General features: G+C 43.9%; 1 long non-coding RNA gene and 1 pseudogene across 1 annotated transcript in view; one reads left to right on the top strand and one right to left on the bottom strand.

Annotated features, from left to right (window-relative positions):
* The window catches only part of LOC147001002 (uncharacterized), a 120,509-nt gene that overhangs the window by 57,477 nt on the left and 44,695 nt on the right, over positions 1-18,337 (top strand). The window lies entirely within an intron of this gene.
* On the bottom strand, positions 13,623-16,544 carry LOC110288750 (uncharacterized; annotated as a pseudogene).

Raw genomic sequence — 18,337 nt, 5'->3', positions numbered from 1 at the left:
GCTGATACCTAAGAGAGAATGTTGGTTAGGGATAAACATGCAACAGGACCTGATACCAAGTAGTATATTTGAGTACACAGCCTCCAGGGAAGGGGTGCCCAGCAAGTCCTGCCAAACACCTGTGGCATTGGCATAAGCACAGGGGAATATCTTGCAAGGTCTGCTTCTAACAGTATTGTGGAGTAGGAAGACTACATGCCCTGACACCTAGATGTGTGTATGTGGCAATGGCCCTTGTGTGTCCAGCGGCGCATGATGCCTAGTGGTCTTTGTAGGGGGGCAGAAGAGAAGACTCTGACATGTAGCATTGTATGTGAAATGTGGGCCTGGGGGTGTAGTCCTGCAAAGCCTGATATGTATAAATTTTAACAGGAGGGCATCACCTACACCACTTTAGTTTAGATGACAATGATGATGGTCTATCAACAAACACAATATGTGTGGTTTAAGACAGGGGGTAGTTCAGTGGGGCCTGGTACTTAGTTGTGTATGTATGGCTCCAGAAGTTTGTGCAGCCTGACCTTACACTGAGACCCATGATGCTGGACAGTATTGAGGGAGTGTCGCGCTGGGGATGTTTTTTAGCAGGGGTGTTGGTAGTGATGGAGTCTGACACCCAACTAGGTCTCTAATGGGGTAGCATTTTTGTGCACTGTGGTAGGTTATCTCTGTCCTTCCTCACCTTCTAAAGCATCTCTGATTAGCTTTAAAAAAGACCCACAGGTCTATATCTGTACAGAATATGGAAGATGGGTCTTCTGTTCCAAGAGAAGAACTGTTGGAAGAATTGAGAGATGGGAGAGATTCACCAGCCAGACATGCAGGAAATCAGATGTACTGAGTATGAGTTTATGAGACACGTGGCAAATGTGAAGTAGAACAAAGGGGTTAATGAAGTTATACATGCTTGTTGTGGGGTAGCAAGGTAAGGCCTTAGGGACAATAAATGAAGGTAAGTCATCATGTTATTATTCAGGAGCTGGTGGGTCAAGACATTCCTGCGATAGTTCTGTGAAGTTATTCAGGAAATAACGGTGAGTATAGTCTGCGTTTGGGTTGCCACAGGCCTGATACATAACAGTGCCTATGGAGTGTCATCAAAGTAGGGGGAGGTTATTTAACAAGACCTGGTATCTCTCTAGCAGTGCCTGAGGAAAGGGGAGGGCAGAGGGCATGGTACCTAGAAGTTTATGTGCTGGAGAGCTGTGTAACAGTACTCAATAGCCAGCTTCTTTCTGGATTGCAGGGGTGCCCAGCTGGCCCTGCTATGATTCCCGTTCATCCACAGTAAATGCCACATGTGCTGCTGTGGAACAGGCTTTCCAGGATGCCCTCCCAGGGATACTGTTTCATTACACTGGAAGAGTCTGTCTTGGAGGCCTGCAATCTAAAAGTGGATATGTGGTGCTGACATGCTGGTGTCTGTCAGAGTTTGTTGAATCACTAGGCTGCTGGCTGCCCCCAGTGATGTGTGTAACAGGGCCTGATTTATAGCATGTTATGGGGCATGTACATATAATATGGTGGATGCAAGTACAGTTAGGCAGGGCATATCAGGGCCAGATTATTTAGTGTGCAGGAAAACAGCAGTTTTGTAGGTAATGATCTAGAAGTGGAAAAGGGGTTTTGGAGGGGCAGGATGGTGTAGTTAGCTGTTTTCCCTAAATAAGCTGTTCTATACAGATTGGGTCTGTTGTCTCTTTTTGCAATAACCAGTTATCTGGGATAGGGTCTGTTGCATTTCTTCTGTAATCCCCAAACATCAGGCTTCCTGGACACGTGAGACCAGTTTAGGGAGTCAGCTTTCATGGAGGTCCATTTAAGAATTACATATCTTTCTTTTCACTAGGGAGGGAGGAATGAAGCTAGCCTCTCCTCTCCCCTAATATGCAGAGAGACCAGACATAGTGAAAGGGGAGTTTGGGAGTGAGAGCTGCCCTGGCTGAATCATTCTATCATACATGTGACTTGAGAAAAAGCATACTTGTACTAGGTTGTTGACTAGTATCTAACAAAGAACAGGGAGTCTTTGACAAGAGGTGGGTATTTTCCTTGCGAGCATGGCAGGGAGGGGAGCCTGCAGAGAGGTCTTAGCTGTTCTGGGAGATGTGATGGCACAAACAGCTGTTGCAGCAGGCTATGCACTTATCCAAATGCTGATTATTCTCAGCTCCTAGGAGGTGTCAAGGCTACATCTCAGTTCCCTGCAAGCCCAATATTTCCTTACATTTCCTGGGAGAAAAAGAGGTCTCAACCTTCCTGTTATTCATTGTCATGAGCAGAAGGGTGGGAAGTCCAGCTGGGAGGCTGCATTTGACACAGGCTGTAACCCATGCTCTTCTGCACTGCAGTGGATGCCTGCTGTAAGCTGTGTCCTCCTGGGCTGCATGGAGCCCTACTCTAAACCAAACCCTCATGGGCTGCAGTGGAGACCACGTGTAAGCCGTGCTGTCCTGGGTTTCACAGGTGTCCCTGCTGGATCCTCCTCCACTGTGAACTGAGCCTAGGACAGCCTAAGGAGAGAGTTTGCTCTCCAGTCTCAGAGGGACCAAGGTCTGCCAATGAGAACAGGAAGAGCATACATTCATGGGGAGAAGATGTCAGTTGGCAATGTTGTCATCCCTCCATCTTCATGGACTTCCCGAATTTATCAGAGTTCCTCTGGAGCCAGGAAGTAGAGCACACCCTGGATTATCACACCTAGAAATTTAGTAACATTTTCCTGACCAACCTCTTTTGTAAATACACTTGTGCTCTTATGAACAAAGGTATGTCCTCTGTAAGTTCATTGTCAGTGATGTAGATAAGTGTCTTCATGAAGTGAAATATGAAGAAGAGGCTTAAAATGTACTCATGAAGGGAGCAATTTGCCTCTGGTCATACTTATCCTCAGGGAGTCCTGTTTGTCCTTTGGACCTGAAATTTATCATAGCTCTGGGGGAACTCCAGCTCTCTGTCCTGGATTGGCCAGGAGCCCAAAGACCAGTCCTGGTCAAGAACCTGGTCTTACTAACTTTGCCCCATTTATCAAAAGTAACCAAATCCAGAACAGGACTCACCCCAGGTCTCTTAAATTTCAAGTCTCCTGTAGGAGATTCATCTCACTCCTGAGTTCATGGTGCATTAATGTGGCTGTGGATTCCAAACCAGCATCTAGTGCTGCCAATCCCAGGGGCACCAGAGTTCTGCTTAGCATGGCAGCTGGAGGCTCTGCTCTTACATGTTGCAATACTCTGGTATGCAGCAACATCCAGGTAGGTCTGCTTCCAGCTCCATCTCTCCTGGTCTAACTCAGGTTCCTGCACAGTCACAAAGAGATCATACTCCACCCAACCCTCAATTAAAGGGAAAGATAGGAAAACACAGTACTCCTAGTAATTCCCCTCTTTCCAAAACAAGACACATTGGAGGCATAATCTCTGCTCTGACAGAAGTCACTCCGAGACTGTGATGGTCTGGGGTTCCCATACTCAGAGCACCAGGCTAAGAACCAGGTCTGTTAGATAGCCTTTCCTTAGAATCCATAGTCTCCAATTTGCCTCGGAAGGAATTCTATATAAGTGTCTTCCTGGGTTTCTAAAATTGACGGGTACACCTATTGAAAGAAGAGTTGGACTTCATGTGTGACCCCAGGCATATAAACAGTTATCAGCTAATCCTGGAGACAAAGTGACAGCTCCTGCTGCTTTTGATAGTGTATACATATTAACTCCATTCTTTGTCCAGACCTAAGTATCATGCAGAAAGTTATGCCAGCCTGAAGGGTGCTCCAGTTCCATCCAAGAACAGGAGTGAAATGTATATTGCTCCTTCCTGGTTACTGTCATTGCATCTTGGGATCCTAAAATGTATGGTGTGTGTGTGTGTGTGTGCAGTGACCCTAGTGATAATGATTTCTGGACAGTTTTGTCCCTTCAAGTGTGGTTTTGTTCTTCTTCCTGCTCTTCATCTCCTTCTCATTATCCTTTTCTTCATACTCCTTTTTCTTGTTTTTCTTCTCCTCCTTTGTTGAGATTGTACTACATCCTTCTGTGCATGAAGGTGCTCGAACAGTTAGAGTGACACTAGCCGAAGATGACAGTGAGATTTAGACCTGGTGACACAAGAAGAATGCAAGTAAGGCAAAACAGGATAAAAAAAATTGAAAGCAAATTCAAGAAAAACATTAGGGATACTGGTGAAAGAGTAGGGTATGTTTGAAGCAACCTATCAGAAATGATTACTTCTGTGATATCATTTCTCCAGGGAGCACATGGGTGTCCTCACCTTGAGCATCATGCATGATATGCAGTTCACTCAAGTGGCAGGAGAGGTTTTGAGGGGATTCCTGGGGCAGCTGGTCACACAGATCAGTTGAGGACTTTCCAGGTGCACAAGCAAGTAACGCTGGTTGGCATCATGATTCTCTGAATCCTGATCTGGCTCCATTGCCACACCAACTCCACTAGAGTGTGCATGACAAGTCAAAAAGCTTGACCTTAGTCCTGAGATAAAAAGTTTCACAGAAACTGGTCTCGTGGAGAGTCTTTGTCATTCCATAACAGGGATGTGGTCCAGATATGTCCTGGCGATAGTCGATGATAGGCTTAGAGTGCTTTCTTTCAGTATTGTTTTATTATAGGTGCCCCCAAGAAATGATTTGACTTATTCAGACAAAATGCCTTCAGTGTTGAAAGAGATAGTGAAACAAATCAGGCATTGCAGTTTACTGGGTAATAGTAGAAATCTCAGGGCAAGTTCTACAAAGTAAATTTAGAATAACAGCCCAGTCACTCTCATATGCAGGAATTTACAATGGTCTAGGCTTAGGGGGTTGTGGTTTAAGGAGGAACTAGAGTATTGCATTATTCATGAAAAGTTTAGCAAGAGCAGAAGCCCCCTGTTGGTGGCTTATACAATAGACTAGAATTGAGACTAGGTTATGAAATCCTCACCAGGCTCCTAGAATAGCTGACTTTAGATAGGGCCGCTTTTTATTTCAATTGTAATCACGGCCTGGTTCCTGCCAGTCTTTATGTATGCATTACTCTGTTTTGTGTAAAGAATCATTATGCATCAGATGAACTCAATGTATCACCTAACTTCCTTGTTTTCTTCTGTAATATAATTCTGATGCTCACTTTGAAAAATTACGTTCAGTTCCAACACTCTCTGGTGTTCGTGTTTGTTTGTCACTCACCAACTCCTTTCAAACCTGAGTACAAGCAACCGGATTCCTCCAGAGGGCTGAGGAGCCGACTGAGCCAGCCTGTGGCACTCCATGACAGGTCAGGGCCCTTCTTTTCTCCAGGCCTTCTGTACAGTACCAAATGATGTTTCCTCATCTGTATTAAGCAATTTCATTTCAGGAATGTCTTGAGATGAATCTGCAGTTTGATGGTAGGGAGCTTGTAGGGAGCCAATCTACAATGGATACCCCATGGAAAGAGCAAGGTAGAAAAGATAATAATCAGAATCCTCATCGTGAGTGGAAAGAGGAATAATGGCTAACTTCCCACCTACCAAGGGGTTGGAGAAAGGAAAGTCTGCACTGACTGCTCAGCCCAAGGTTTACTCTAACTCCAAGTGTAACTTTCTTCAGGATGAGTTTAAGTGCAAACATTCTCCTGAGGTCATCCTGTTTATGGCATTGCCATATTTTGGCATTACCTTGGTAAGGATGGGTGGTCCACATTGAAGCTGAAGACTGCTACCCTAAAGAACTCCCAGATCTCCATGGGTTGCAACCTCATCACTGCTTTGTCTGAGCTCCTGGAAAAACTGAGGAGTTACATATACCACCAGGTGTAGTACACTGATAGATAGCACTTGCATTGCTAGTTGACAGGCCTTGCTTTACAACTTGTGCACTGTGTCAAATACATTCCTAAGTACTGGGCCATGAATGACTCCCTACCAATACTTTGCCAGTATTCTCTGCAATCAACAATAGCAGCTTCATTTCTGGGTTCAGGCCTTCCAAGGGTGAGAGATTGTCTTTCTGCTGAGTCTCGACTGATATATGGAGCATGAATCATTTACATAAGAGACAATGGAGTCAGGCATCACAGAATAACAAGACTGCTTTAAGAGTTATATATCTGGGAAAGCGTCTTTCAAAGTGTGGGCAAAGCCTTCAATCAAGGAAACATTATCATGTGAAAATCTCTGGATTAAAATTATCCATCACTAAAGCAGTGCAATGAATGATTAGAAAAGGCAGTGGAAAATAACATTTAATTTTGAGACACTTTGAGAACAAAATCAAGTATGACAAGCCATGACTATTTTATGATAAATCTTTGGCGTTCACTTGTTAATGGTATTAGCACACATGGCATGGCAGGAATTAAGAGCCCCCTCTCTGAGGCAAAGCCCAGTACACACTGTAGACATAGACACTGTTTAAATGTGTCGCACTTTTTCTTTTATACTGTGAGTTTTTTGAAAACAGGAATTCCTTCAGTCTTGTTGCCCTCCGGACCCAGTAGGTGATCCCTAGTGAAAGGTAAAGGATCACTGACTGAATACATAACTGAAGGCTTTTGTACTCAGGGATGACCCACAGCTGAGAGTAAACTGAAAATCTGCTCTTCAGAAATAGGTCTGTATTTCGGGACCTGAGAAAGGAAATGCAATAGTGAGCGAGCTCTCCTGTGGACAGAGGCAATGGGATGGGGAGGTGCATCCTAGCTGGCACAGTCCTGGAAAGGAAGCACAGAGCATGCAAAGCCTCTCTCCTTAACCCTGCTGTAATAAGACTGTCTGCTTGTGGTAGGGAGATTTACCTCTCATGTGCATACAGGAGTCACATGACCTCAGTATGACCAATCAGGAGAGTCCTGGTTCGCTAGCCAGTCTGATTGGCCAAGTTCTGGACATGTGACCAATTAGGTCTTGACCAGGAGTTACAGTTGGTGTGTGGTTGTTGAGACAGTTGGTAACTGACCTGTTCTAACTGAGGTTAAGTTTTCACTCCGGGGATACAGAGGCAGAGACAGTCTGCTCAAGCATCATTTCAGGAGAGCTGCTCCTGTCTACTCCCCCAGTAGCCCTGTGTAGCCCTGGCTGTCCTGGAACTCACTCTGTAGACCAGGCTGGCCTCGAACTCAGAAATCTGCCTGCCTCTGCCTCCCGAGTGCTGGGATTAAAGGTGTGTGCCACCAACGCCCGGCTTTTTAAATGTGTAGACCAGGCTGTCCTCGAACTCCAGATCCTCCTGCCTCTGCCTCCTTCAGCAAATCCTACCGGCCTGCGCCACTAGTACCGGCTAGTTTTTCTAGTCCTGCTGATGATGTGATTCCCTAACCCGCCTTCTCACCTTGTCAGAACCACTTTGGTTGTGTAGTAGGCACTGAACCTTTCTTCGCACCGCCTGGCTATTGGAGGCCTTGGGGCTGCAGAATATAGATTCTGAACCTCCCAGGACTCTGTGCAGCACTCCCTGGACAGTTCGGGGTGGCTGAGACAAGCAGGCTCCTGCCTAGCACAAGCCCTGTGGACCATCACAGGGAAGCAGAGCCTTGCCCCTCTTTCCTGTCCCCCTTTTTATGTCCAGGATCCTCCAACACGGGCACATTATGAATAGAAATGAGAACAAGCACAGTTGTCTTCAGAGACTTGGCTTGTCACATGAAGCATTATCCTTAGTTCACCTATTTTCTGGAAACGACACTTTTCATTCTTTGTTTTTGTTTGTTTGTTGGTTTTCAAGAGAGAGTTTACTCTATGTAGTCCTGGTTGTCCTGGAACTCACTCTGTAGGCTGGCCTCGAACTCAGAAATATGCCTGACTCAGACTCCCAGGTGCTAAGATTAAAGACATATGCCACCACACCTGGCTGGCACTTTTTATTCTTAAGACTAGGTCCTTTTTCATCTCGTACACTCTTCATATGATTTTATTTATGGATTTGTGTATTTCAGACTCACCTTATGTTCGTTAGTGAACTGACGTTCATGAACATGAGCTTATAAATGTGTTGTTTATCGTGAAGTATCACAGACTCTCGTTAAGGTTTGTTACAACTTTTACATGAAAATATTGGTAATAGTGTTTGGTTTACTCTGGTTTTAATTGTTTGTGTGTGTCTGCCCACATGGGAAGGACAGAGGACAAATTGTGAGGCCAGTTCTCTCATTCCACCATGTGGGCTCCAGAAACAAAACTTGGATCATCTGGTCTGGTTGTAAGCAGCTCTATCCTCAGAAGCAGCAAGCGTTCTGTTTGTCTGGTTTTTGTTACAGGGTAATGTTGGCTTTCTGGAAGACAGTGGAAAGTGTCCCTTCCCTTTTATTTCATGGAATTATCTTAGGAACATTGGTGTTCTTTAAAAGTCTGGTAGAATTCATTTATGAATATGTCAAACCTTGGATTTTGTTGATTTTTTCCAGTTAATGTTTTAATTTTATTGCTTGTTATTGATCTATTCAAGCATTTTATATGTATTTTGAAATTTGCCCATTTCTTCATGTTTCACAATTGGTTGCAGTATAGGTTTCCTATATCTCTGTTTCAAAGATTTTTAGATATGTTCTAATGGTTCTTTTTTTTTTTTCTTTTTAAGATCTATACATTTTTTTGTGGTGAGTTAGTACACTGTTGCTGTCCTCAGACACACCAGAAGAGGGCATCAGATCCCATTACAGGTGGTTGTGAGCTACCATGTGGTTGCTGGGAATTAAACTCTGGACCTCTCAAAGATCAGTCAGTGCTCTTAAAGCCCAAGCCATCTCTCCAGCCCTGTTCTAAAGGTTGTTAGAGCCTTGCTGTATCTGCTACTGTATCACAGTCATTTGTCTCTAGTTTTACTCTGTATCTTCTCATATCCTTAGATTTGGGAATGCTTCCTCAGTTTCTCTCCTTTCCAAGGATGTGGATGTTTTTTTTCAATGTTCATTATTTTCTGTTTAGTAAGTCTCAGCTCTCACTTTCAGCCTGTTTTATCAGCTACTGGTTTGGGGTTGTGTTTGTTGCTCTTTTCCTTTTTTTTTTTTTTTAATCTTAAAAATTTTTATGACTTGAATGCGTTATATACATCAAACCTATAAATAATGAGTATTTTAGAGAATCAAATATAAAAATTTTGTTCAACTTTTATATTCATAGCCTTCCTTCCCCTAAAAATATCATTGATGAACATCTAATACTGCACATATCTGAGGATCCTATATCTAATGTTGAATACTAAATGGTTTCAAAACATACAAAATATTCTTTAGGAATTAAGCATAGTATAAGAGCATAAAATATGAAAAATGAATCATTAAAACTATATTCAAAAGTCTTTATATGATACCACCTGACATAGGTATTGAAAACACACTATATGTCTGTGTACAGGGTCTAAGTATAAGTTTGCTTAAAAAAGATTATTAGTGTTTCTAGGAGAGAAATTATTTCATCAGTAAATGTTGTTTAAAAATTTTAAAATGGAAAAAAGTCTGTGATGTTAAACATTAAGAAAAATGCTAATTTCAAGCACAGTGATCAAAAATTACCAATAATAATTCCATGATGTTTGTAAAACATGATTTTAATATTTCCAACTGTTAATATTCCACAAATAGAATAATTATTTTAAGATATATTTCATTATGTCTCCCTTTTCATTTCTGATTTTATTAATTTGGATTCTGTCTCTGTGCCCTCTGGGTAGTCTGTCTAAGAGTTTATCTATGTTGTTGATTTTTTCAAAGAACAACATCCTGGTTTCGTTGATTGTTGTACAGTTCTCTCTGTTTCTTTTTGGTTGATTTCTGCCCTGAGTTTGACTATTTTCTGCCATCGACTCCTCTTGGGTGTATTTGCTTCTGTTTTTTCTAGAGCTTTCTGGTGTGCTGTCAAGCTGCTAGTGTAAGCTCTCCCCAGTTTCTTTTGTGAGGCACTCAGAGCTTTGAGTTTTCCTCTTAGCAAAGCTTTCATTGTGTCCTATAAGTTTGGGTATGATGTGTCTTCATTTTCTCTGCATTCTAAGAAGTTTTTAATTTTTTCTTTATTTCTTCCTTGACCAAGTTGTCATTGAATTGAGTGTTGTCCATGTGTATGTATGTTTTCCATTGTTTTTGTTGGTATTTAAGACCAGCCTTAGTCTGTGGTAATCAGATAGGGTGCATGGGATTATTTCAATCTTCTTGTATATATTGAGGTCTGTTTTGTGATTGATTATATGGTCAGTTTAGGCGAAGGTACCATGAGGCCCGAGAAGAAAGTATATTCTTTTGCTTTAGGATGAAATGTTCTATAAATATCTGTTAGATCCATTTGGTTCATAACTTGTTAGCTTCACTGTGTCTCCGTTTAGTTTGTTTCCATGATCTGTCCATTGTTGAGAGTTGAGTGTTAAAGTCTCCCACTATTACTGTAAGGGGTACAAAGTGTGTTTTAAGCTTTAGTAAAGTTTCTTTTATGAATGTGAGTGGCCTTGCATTTGGAGCATAGATGTTAAGAATTGAGAGTTCATCTTGGTAGATTTTTTCTTTGACCAGTATGAAGATTTCTTCCTTATCTTTTTTGATAACTTTTGGTTGAAAGTTGGCTTTATTCGATATTAGAATGGCTACTCCAGCTTGTTTCTTGGAAACATTTGCTTGGAAAATTGTTTTCCAACATTTTACTCTGAGGTCTTGTCTATCTTTGTCACTGAGATGGATTTCCTGTGTGCAGGAAAATGCTGGGTTCTGTTTACATATCCAGTCTGTTATCCTATGTCTTTTTATTGGGGAATTGAGTCCATTGGTGTTAAGAGACATTAAGGAAAGTTGATTGTCACTTTTTGTTATTTTTGTATTTGGAGGTAGAATTATGGTTCTGTGGCTATCTTCTTTTAAGTTTGTTGAAAGATTGATTTCTTGCTTTTTTCTAGGGTGGAGTTTCCCTCCTTGTGTTGGTGTTTTCCATCTGTTATCCTTTGTAAGGCCGTATTTATGGAAAGATATTGTGTAAAATTTGGTTTTGTCATGGAACATCTTGTTTTCTCCAGCTATGATAATTGACAGTTTTGCTGGATGTAGTAGCCTGGGCTAGAATTTGTGATTTCTTAGGGTCTGTATGACATCTGCCCAGGATCCTCTAGCTTTCATAGTCTCTGGTGAGAAGTCTGGTGTAATTCTGATAGGTCTGCACTTGACCTTTTCCCCTTATTGCTTTTAATATTCTTTCTTTGTTTAGTGCATTTGGTGTTTTGATTATTATGTGACAGGAGGAATTCCTTTCTTGGCCCAGTCTATTTGGGGTTCTGTAGGCTTCTTGTATGTCCATGGGCATATCTTTTCTTGGATATCCCTTTTATATGTGCTCGAGCACCCAACCTCTCACTCGGCTCGGTTTCTGACATGCTATCTTGGACTGATTCTAACGCGTGCTGGCCTTCCTGTCTTACTGGACTGCAGGTTTCATCCTCTAGACAGTTGTTAACCATCTTCCAAATGGCCTTGGTCCCAGGGCGAAGATCGTTCTCTAACAGTTTTCTATCTAGATCTTTTCCCAATTTTTTCCACGAGGCGCAGGAAAGTGATCCGGAGCAGGCGTACCATGGCGCCACACGGTCAACTTCCTTCACAAAATTTTTAAGTGTGCGGGGTGCAATCTTAATGTCCCTTTGTTTAAGAAGGTTATCAAGGGCTTGAACCACAGATTGGGACAAACCCATTGTGGATGGTGCCTGCGGTTTATCTACACCCGACTTATGTAGCATGGCAGATTTCTACCTCCTCGCGGCTTATCTACGTCCCTCTGACAGGAGATCAACAGCCGAAATGGCAACAGTCGCAGGGCCGCTTATCTAAGTCGGACTTATCCGCAATCCTCAACAATATCTCTTGTGTTTACAACAATACAACATCAGGAAGAAAAGGAAGAAGACTCTGATCACTAACACCACCGCCTCAGGCAACCCTCCCAAGGTGGAGACAGTTGAAGACCAAGATTAAAAAAAAAATCCGACACACCTCTCCAGGCGGAGTCCACTGCAGTTCTGAATCCACCTCAGTGCTGAGGGGTCTCAGGTGGTGCGAACAATGTCTCAAAGTCCCGGGTTTTCTGCACCAGATTGTTCCACGCAGCTTCTCACCAGCAAGAACGACATGGCACACAAGTAAGGTTTATTACCTAAAGGGAATGAGGAGAGCATTGGCATCCTATTTGGGAAGCCACATCCTGCTCCAGCAAGATAAGCATGGGCACTTCACTCCATAAGCCTGTGCATATGGGTAGAAGTGTGGGTCTATCCCTGTACATGCTCCATGCAGGAAGACACTAGTGCCCTGAGCATGCTCAGTATAGGAGTTCACTAAACTCCTAAGCATGCACCCCACTCCTGGGCATATTCAATGTATGTTCATGGAGCACATACCCTAAAAACATAAATGACAGACAAAAGAGAAGACATTACCTTTTAGCAGATTACAGATGGTGCCTTCCTTGCAGGGTGGCTAAGAATACCACTGACCATGGCTAAGAACACCACAATGAACACTGAGACTTGTTGCCAGTTCCTGGGCCCAGGGCACACATGGAACCGTTTGAAGTTTGAAGCTGTTTCTTACAGACTTTTTGTTCAAGTAGTGTTGGGAATCTATGTACAATTCACTCAGTGTAAGCAGGAGTCACTGATCAAAACACTACAGCATTACATAGTTGCTTGCCCTTTTGGCCTTCTGGCCTCATCTCCTTCCTGTAAGCCAGTGGTTTTCAACCTTCCTGACTCTGCAAGATTTTGATACAGTTCCTCATGATGTGATGACACTTCATGAAATTACTTCATTGCTACCTCCAACCTGTAAATATTATACTGTTATGAATCATCATGTAAATATCTGATATGCAGGATATCTGATCTACAACCTCCAAAGTGGTTATGACCCTCAGGTTGAGAATTACCAGTATAAGCATCCCTGGCAGGGATATCAGCTTGGCCCTTAAACCTGAGAGGAACCTTCCCCTGCTCCATCGCTGTAGGACAGAAACAGCTCTGCTCAAAAGCAGGAAGGTGAACCAGGGATCACTTCCTTTCTGGGATGGAGCCATGAGCACAGAAGGATGAGCTCGAGAAAGGAAAAGATTCTTTATAAGAAAAACTCAAGTTTATTACCAGGAAGCACAGGGGAAACAATGACTGGGCAGATGGGACATCTTTTAGAAACTCCTGGTGTGTGAAGGCATGGGTGGCCTGAGCCACCTGCTCCTTGATCTACTCTGGTCTACTGGGTGTCAGAGGTTCTTTGGCCAGCAACACCTGAGTGCCACTGGATTCCAGTTCTCCTTGATATTGACTGGATGGTTCTTTTGGAACTAATAGGGCAGCCAACACCCATTCCTTTCATTGTACTTCTATGTGAACAGTGCCCTAGTCCAAACTTGATCCTAATTTTGCCAGGTGTACAGGCTCTCTGGACAGCAAGGTCTGGCTTGTGCTTTTCTCCAGTTACCCTGTACCTACATGGATGTTCATTCCCTTTGGGAGTAGGTAACAGCTTAAAGGCCATTTCTTTTTTCACTTGCTTTGTATGTTGTTCACAGGCTCTCTGGGCATCAACTCCTGAGTGCAGTTTGTCTCCACTTCCATTGTATGTAAATGGACTGTTGTGCTCCCCTGGGATGTCCTGGCCACAGCTCATCGTGCTTTGTGCTCTGCTATGATAGTGTCATACAGACCTCGAGGTGTGGTTTGAGGTACCCAGCTTGGATCTCAGTGATTCCACTTTGCACAACTCTTTTACCTTTGATTGGTCCCCTTCAGTGTTCTCTAAGATCTGGAACAGAATATTCGCTAGGCATGTATTTTCACCTAGCATATGGTAGATGGCCTCTTTTATTGTTACAACCTTCTGTATCTGCTCAGTAGCTGGTAGAGAGCTAGAATTCTTTAGAATATCCTGCTGACCCTTGCATTTTGTGCTAAGGTTTCCACAATGAAAAGAATTACTTAGGATGTTCTTCCAAGAGGACTTATAAGTAGCCTCTCCCTTTTCTGGTATCCAAGTCTTGGCTGTATCCTTGAGCTCGATGGAGCTCGGGATGGAATGACTTACTCTCACATGCCTTTCTCCCTGACTTATGCTTGTAGATCTTAGAGTGCTCTGCCTCTCTTCATGAAGGTGAAATCCGTTGAGATCCAACACTTTGATTTGATCCTTTGGAACACTGATGTTGTTAGTTTCGACCCTTTCCTGTCTCTTCAGGAATACATCACATAAGCCCTGGGAACTCTTGGTGTTTTTGCAACTAGCCTGGAAGCTGGGCAGAGAGTCCTGTCAGGGCAGGCTGACCTTGGCAGGGTGGACTCTACTGGGGCCAACTGGATGGTGACTCACAAGCCAAGCTCTTGACTGCAGTTTTGAATTCAAAATATTCTGACTTGAGTCCTGCGAGTGTTGTCAGGTAGGTATTTGTAGATTTGCTGGGAATCTGTTGGCCCCTAAAGACCCAAAGACCCTGAGACTGATATTGATGTCCTGGCACTTGTGACTCTCACTGGATCCCAGACTTACTCTCCATGCATGAGGTGGCTCTTCTTTCACCTCCACAGTAGTTTGTTTGGCATCTGAATGTCTGACCCTTTCTCCAAGGCCTTCCATTGTCATAACCCTGGGGTGATGTCTTAAGTCCACCACCTGAAAGCTCTCCTGTGTTGCATGCTTGGCCATTTTGCGATTGGTACTTGGCTTCTGACTGCCTTTTCCAATGCCTCAGATAGTCCTGGCCTGTTGGGGATTTGCTGCCAGGAAGTAGGAAGCAGGTCTCTGAACACTCAGGTATCTCAGCAATGGATCTGGATGGGACTTTGTGGCCCCATGGCTGGAAGCATGTGGAGGGGCTCTTTGGGTCTCCTGAGCCTCTGCAGTTGAGTGTATAAACTCACCTCTCTCTACTCTCACAGCAGATCCAGTTTTCATCCTTGTCCTCCTGGATCCTGTGATGGAAAATTTTCAGGACCCTGGCAACCTTGAAATCTCAGATGGGTGAGGAGGGATCCACAACCTGGGGGATGTTTGAGGCTAGAACTCCAGGTGGGGTCAGATCCCTTGCCACAAGCATCTGCAGATTGGGTCTCCCGTGTTTCACTGGAAGCTCTGTGATGTGTGATGCTGACTTCCTTTCTGTCTTTGCCTCAAGCAGGCAATAGTGCTCACCAGGTTTCATGTAGGGCCACTTTTCTGTTCTCAATGCAGGTTTACTAGGACCAGCTCATTCCCAGGGCTGCTGCTTGCTGTACCAGGCACCTTTTGTGTACCAACACCAAGGTCCTTCTTGGTGGTGTTATGCACATCAAACTTTGCTATGTCCTTCTTTAAGGGAAGTCCTGTAGGCACAGACCCCTTCCATTTGCTGGATTTGTAGGGTTTGACTTTGAAGCTGGAGGGCTGGGCAGTCTGGGAGAGTTGAGGCCTGTTCATACAATAATGAATAGCGTTTTCTATGAAATGTCCCTGAACCTTGGTTTCGTGAAGTGGAGGAATCTGAATATGGTTCCTTGTTTATCTTCCATATTTGTTGCATTTTGTTTATTGTCTGGCTCCTTCTGGTGCTGAATGTTCCGGCCATGCTCAGGTTGGATGGTGGCTGGCCCAATAGCTTTAGAATATATGATGCCCAGGGAAAGTTCTCAGTGGGCTTGCTAATAGCTTTGATGTTTTTGCTCACCATAAGCTTTGGTGTCTTTTGAATAACATCCATGTTTCCCAAGCAGACTTTCAGCTGATGGGCATGCCTGTATCCCTTTCTCACTGGTAGCACATGACACTACATAGGCCCTACTTTTGAAACAAGGAGGTGTTTGTTTTGGGGTAGATCTTGGGAGGATTTTGTTTTCTTGGCCTTTTTTCTCACGTACCAACTTTTGTGTCACAAGTTGATGAGGTACTGGCTGATCCTGGGAATGCTGTGGAAGTCCTTTAGCCTGGGATGGAGCTTCATCAGGGCCACAGGCGTCAATAAACCTCACAGATTTATGTTTTCCCAAGGAAGGGCTTCTGAGCTCATGCTCAATAGCCACAACTGATTTAGAGATAATAGAAAATGTATCCCAGAAAAATCGACTAAGATTCTTTTGGATAAGATCCTCCAGGACCCTGAGGTAAGAAAACAGCTGAGAGAGATGATGATGATCCATTTTCTGTCTGAAGTTCTAAAGGGTTTGGTGTGAAGCCCAGGTAAAGTTGTTGTTGGACTGCCAAAGACAGGAGGCAAAAACATCAGCCCCAATCAGAGGATCAAGAGGCCCATCCGTCTGTGTAAATATGACACCTCCATCGCCTACATATCCTATGCTCCTTAGTCTCACATCCAACTAAGATGCCTTCAAATCCCACCCTGCATAGCATATCCAGAATGAATATGCCCAGAGCCTGAGCCCACATTCTGGCATGAAAATTCCATAGGACAAAGATGTCTTACATTCCCATAGTTTGTGGTGGAGTCTTGGTCTCTTCCGCATTTTTTCCTCCATCTATACAAGCTGGAGATAGTTAAGTAGTATCAGGATGTGGAATGAGAACACACAGGAGTGAGGCATCCTCTGACAGTCTGCCCTCTGACAGTTCCTTACCCCATTCCTCCTTCCACATCTCCATGAAGATATTGCAACATCCCTCCCCACCCCACTCCACGGGGACTCAAGTGTCTTGGGGTTAGATACATCTTCTTCACTGAGGCCAGACCAGGCAGTACTCTGCTGTATATGTGTTGGGAAGCTCATATCAGTTAGTGTATGCTGCCTGATATGTGGCTCATTGCCTGAGAGTTCTTGGGGGCCCAGTTTGTTTGAGATTGCCGGTGTTCCTAGGGGGTCACCCTCTTCCTCAGCTTCTTCCAGCCTTTCCCTAATTCAACCACAGGGGCCCCAGCTGCTGTCCTTTGGTTCACTCTAACTGCATCTGCCTCTTTCAATTGCTTGTTGGGCCTCTTAGAGGGCAGCCATGCTGGCTTCTGTGTGTAAGCACACCATAACATCAGTAATAGTGTCAGGCTTTGGAATGTCCTCTTCAGCTGGATACCAATTTGGGCTGGTCACCTGACCTCCTTTTCCTCCGTCTGTTCTCCATTTTTGTTCCTTCATTTCCTTTAGACAGGGAGAATTCTGAAACACAGTTTTTGACTGTGGGATGGCAACCCCATTCCTCCACTTGATGCCCTGTCATTCTACTGGAGGTGGACTCTACAATTTCCTTCTTCCCACTGTTGAGAATTTCATCTAAGTTCCCTCCATCTGAGTCCTGAGTGTCTTTCATCTTCCAGGTCTCTGGTACATTCTGGAGGGTTCTCCCACCCCCTAACTGCTGAATTAGCCTCTTTCCATTCTTTCTGCTGGCCCTCTAGGCTTCAATACTGTTTCCTAAGTCCCACCTCAATTATGATCATGTTTCCACATTCCCTTCCCTGTCCCTTTCCCACACAAGTTCCTCTCTCTCTCTCTGCCCCCACCCCTGAGATTGCTTTGTTCTCCCTTCCAAACTGGGTTGATGCATTTTCTTATTGTTAACCTTCTTGAGTTCTTTGGATTGTAACCTATGTATTATGTGCTTTTATGGATAATATCTACTTATTAGAGAGTATGTACCATGCATGTCCTTTTGGGTCTGAGTTACTTTTGAAAGATCCTGACAGAATGTAAAAGGTCACAGAAGCCCTGAAATTGGCAAGATAGATGTCACTGTTAGCAGAACTAGCTTCCCTGATTTAGAAAAATAGAGGTGCACAATGCTCTGGCCACTCCTTTAACCTGTGTGTCTGCCAATGTTTTGACCATTCCTTGAACCCATGTGTGTGCCCACTGATGAAGCCCATACCCAGGTGTTTGTAATATTGGTTGCTGAGAAAGAGTCAGAAAATCTCCCCAACAACCACAGCCCGGCCAATCCTGAGTTGCTACACCTGCACCAGACTCTTTCCTTGTACCCCTCCCATACCCATTTCTTGAGAATAGACATTGTTTAGATCTGGAAATCCCCTACTCTCCCCCTTCTCCTTTCCCCCCTGATAGCCTACAAAAACTGGGACCTCTTTCCCCTTGAGGTCGACTCCTCTACCCCTGCATGGGATATGAGTTGTCCCCAGAGCTCTGGCTTTCTCCGAATAAAGCCTCATGTAGTTTACATCAAGTTTGGTCTATCATGAGTTCTTGAGTGTTCGCTATTGTCCTCAGGCCTGAGAGAGGGGCTCCTCTTGGAGTCTTTCATTTGGGGGCTCGTCCTGGGATTGGTGTGACCACCCACATCTACGTAGACCCACTTGGAGGTGAAAATTTTTTGTCTAAAAACATTTCTTTGAGCCGGTGAGATTCAGTGCTGAAATTTGCAGCCACTACATTTCTTGAGAAAGGGAGACCTTTGCCTCGAGATGAGGCACTGAGTGTGAACAG

The sequence above is a fragment of the Mus caroli genome, unplaced genomic scaffold (genome assembly GCF_978045245.1).
Source record: "Mus caroli unplaced genomic scaffold, Mus_caroli_1 scaffold_15, whole genome shotgun sequence".
NCBI lineage: Eukaryota > Metazoa > Chordata > Mammalia > Rodentia > Muridae > Mus > Mus caroli.
The sequence above is the reverse complement of the archived record's forward strand: the minus strand, read 5'-3'. Positions and strand labels throughout refer to the sequence as shown.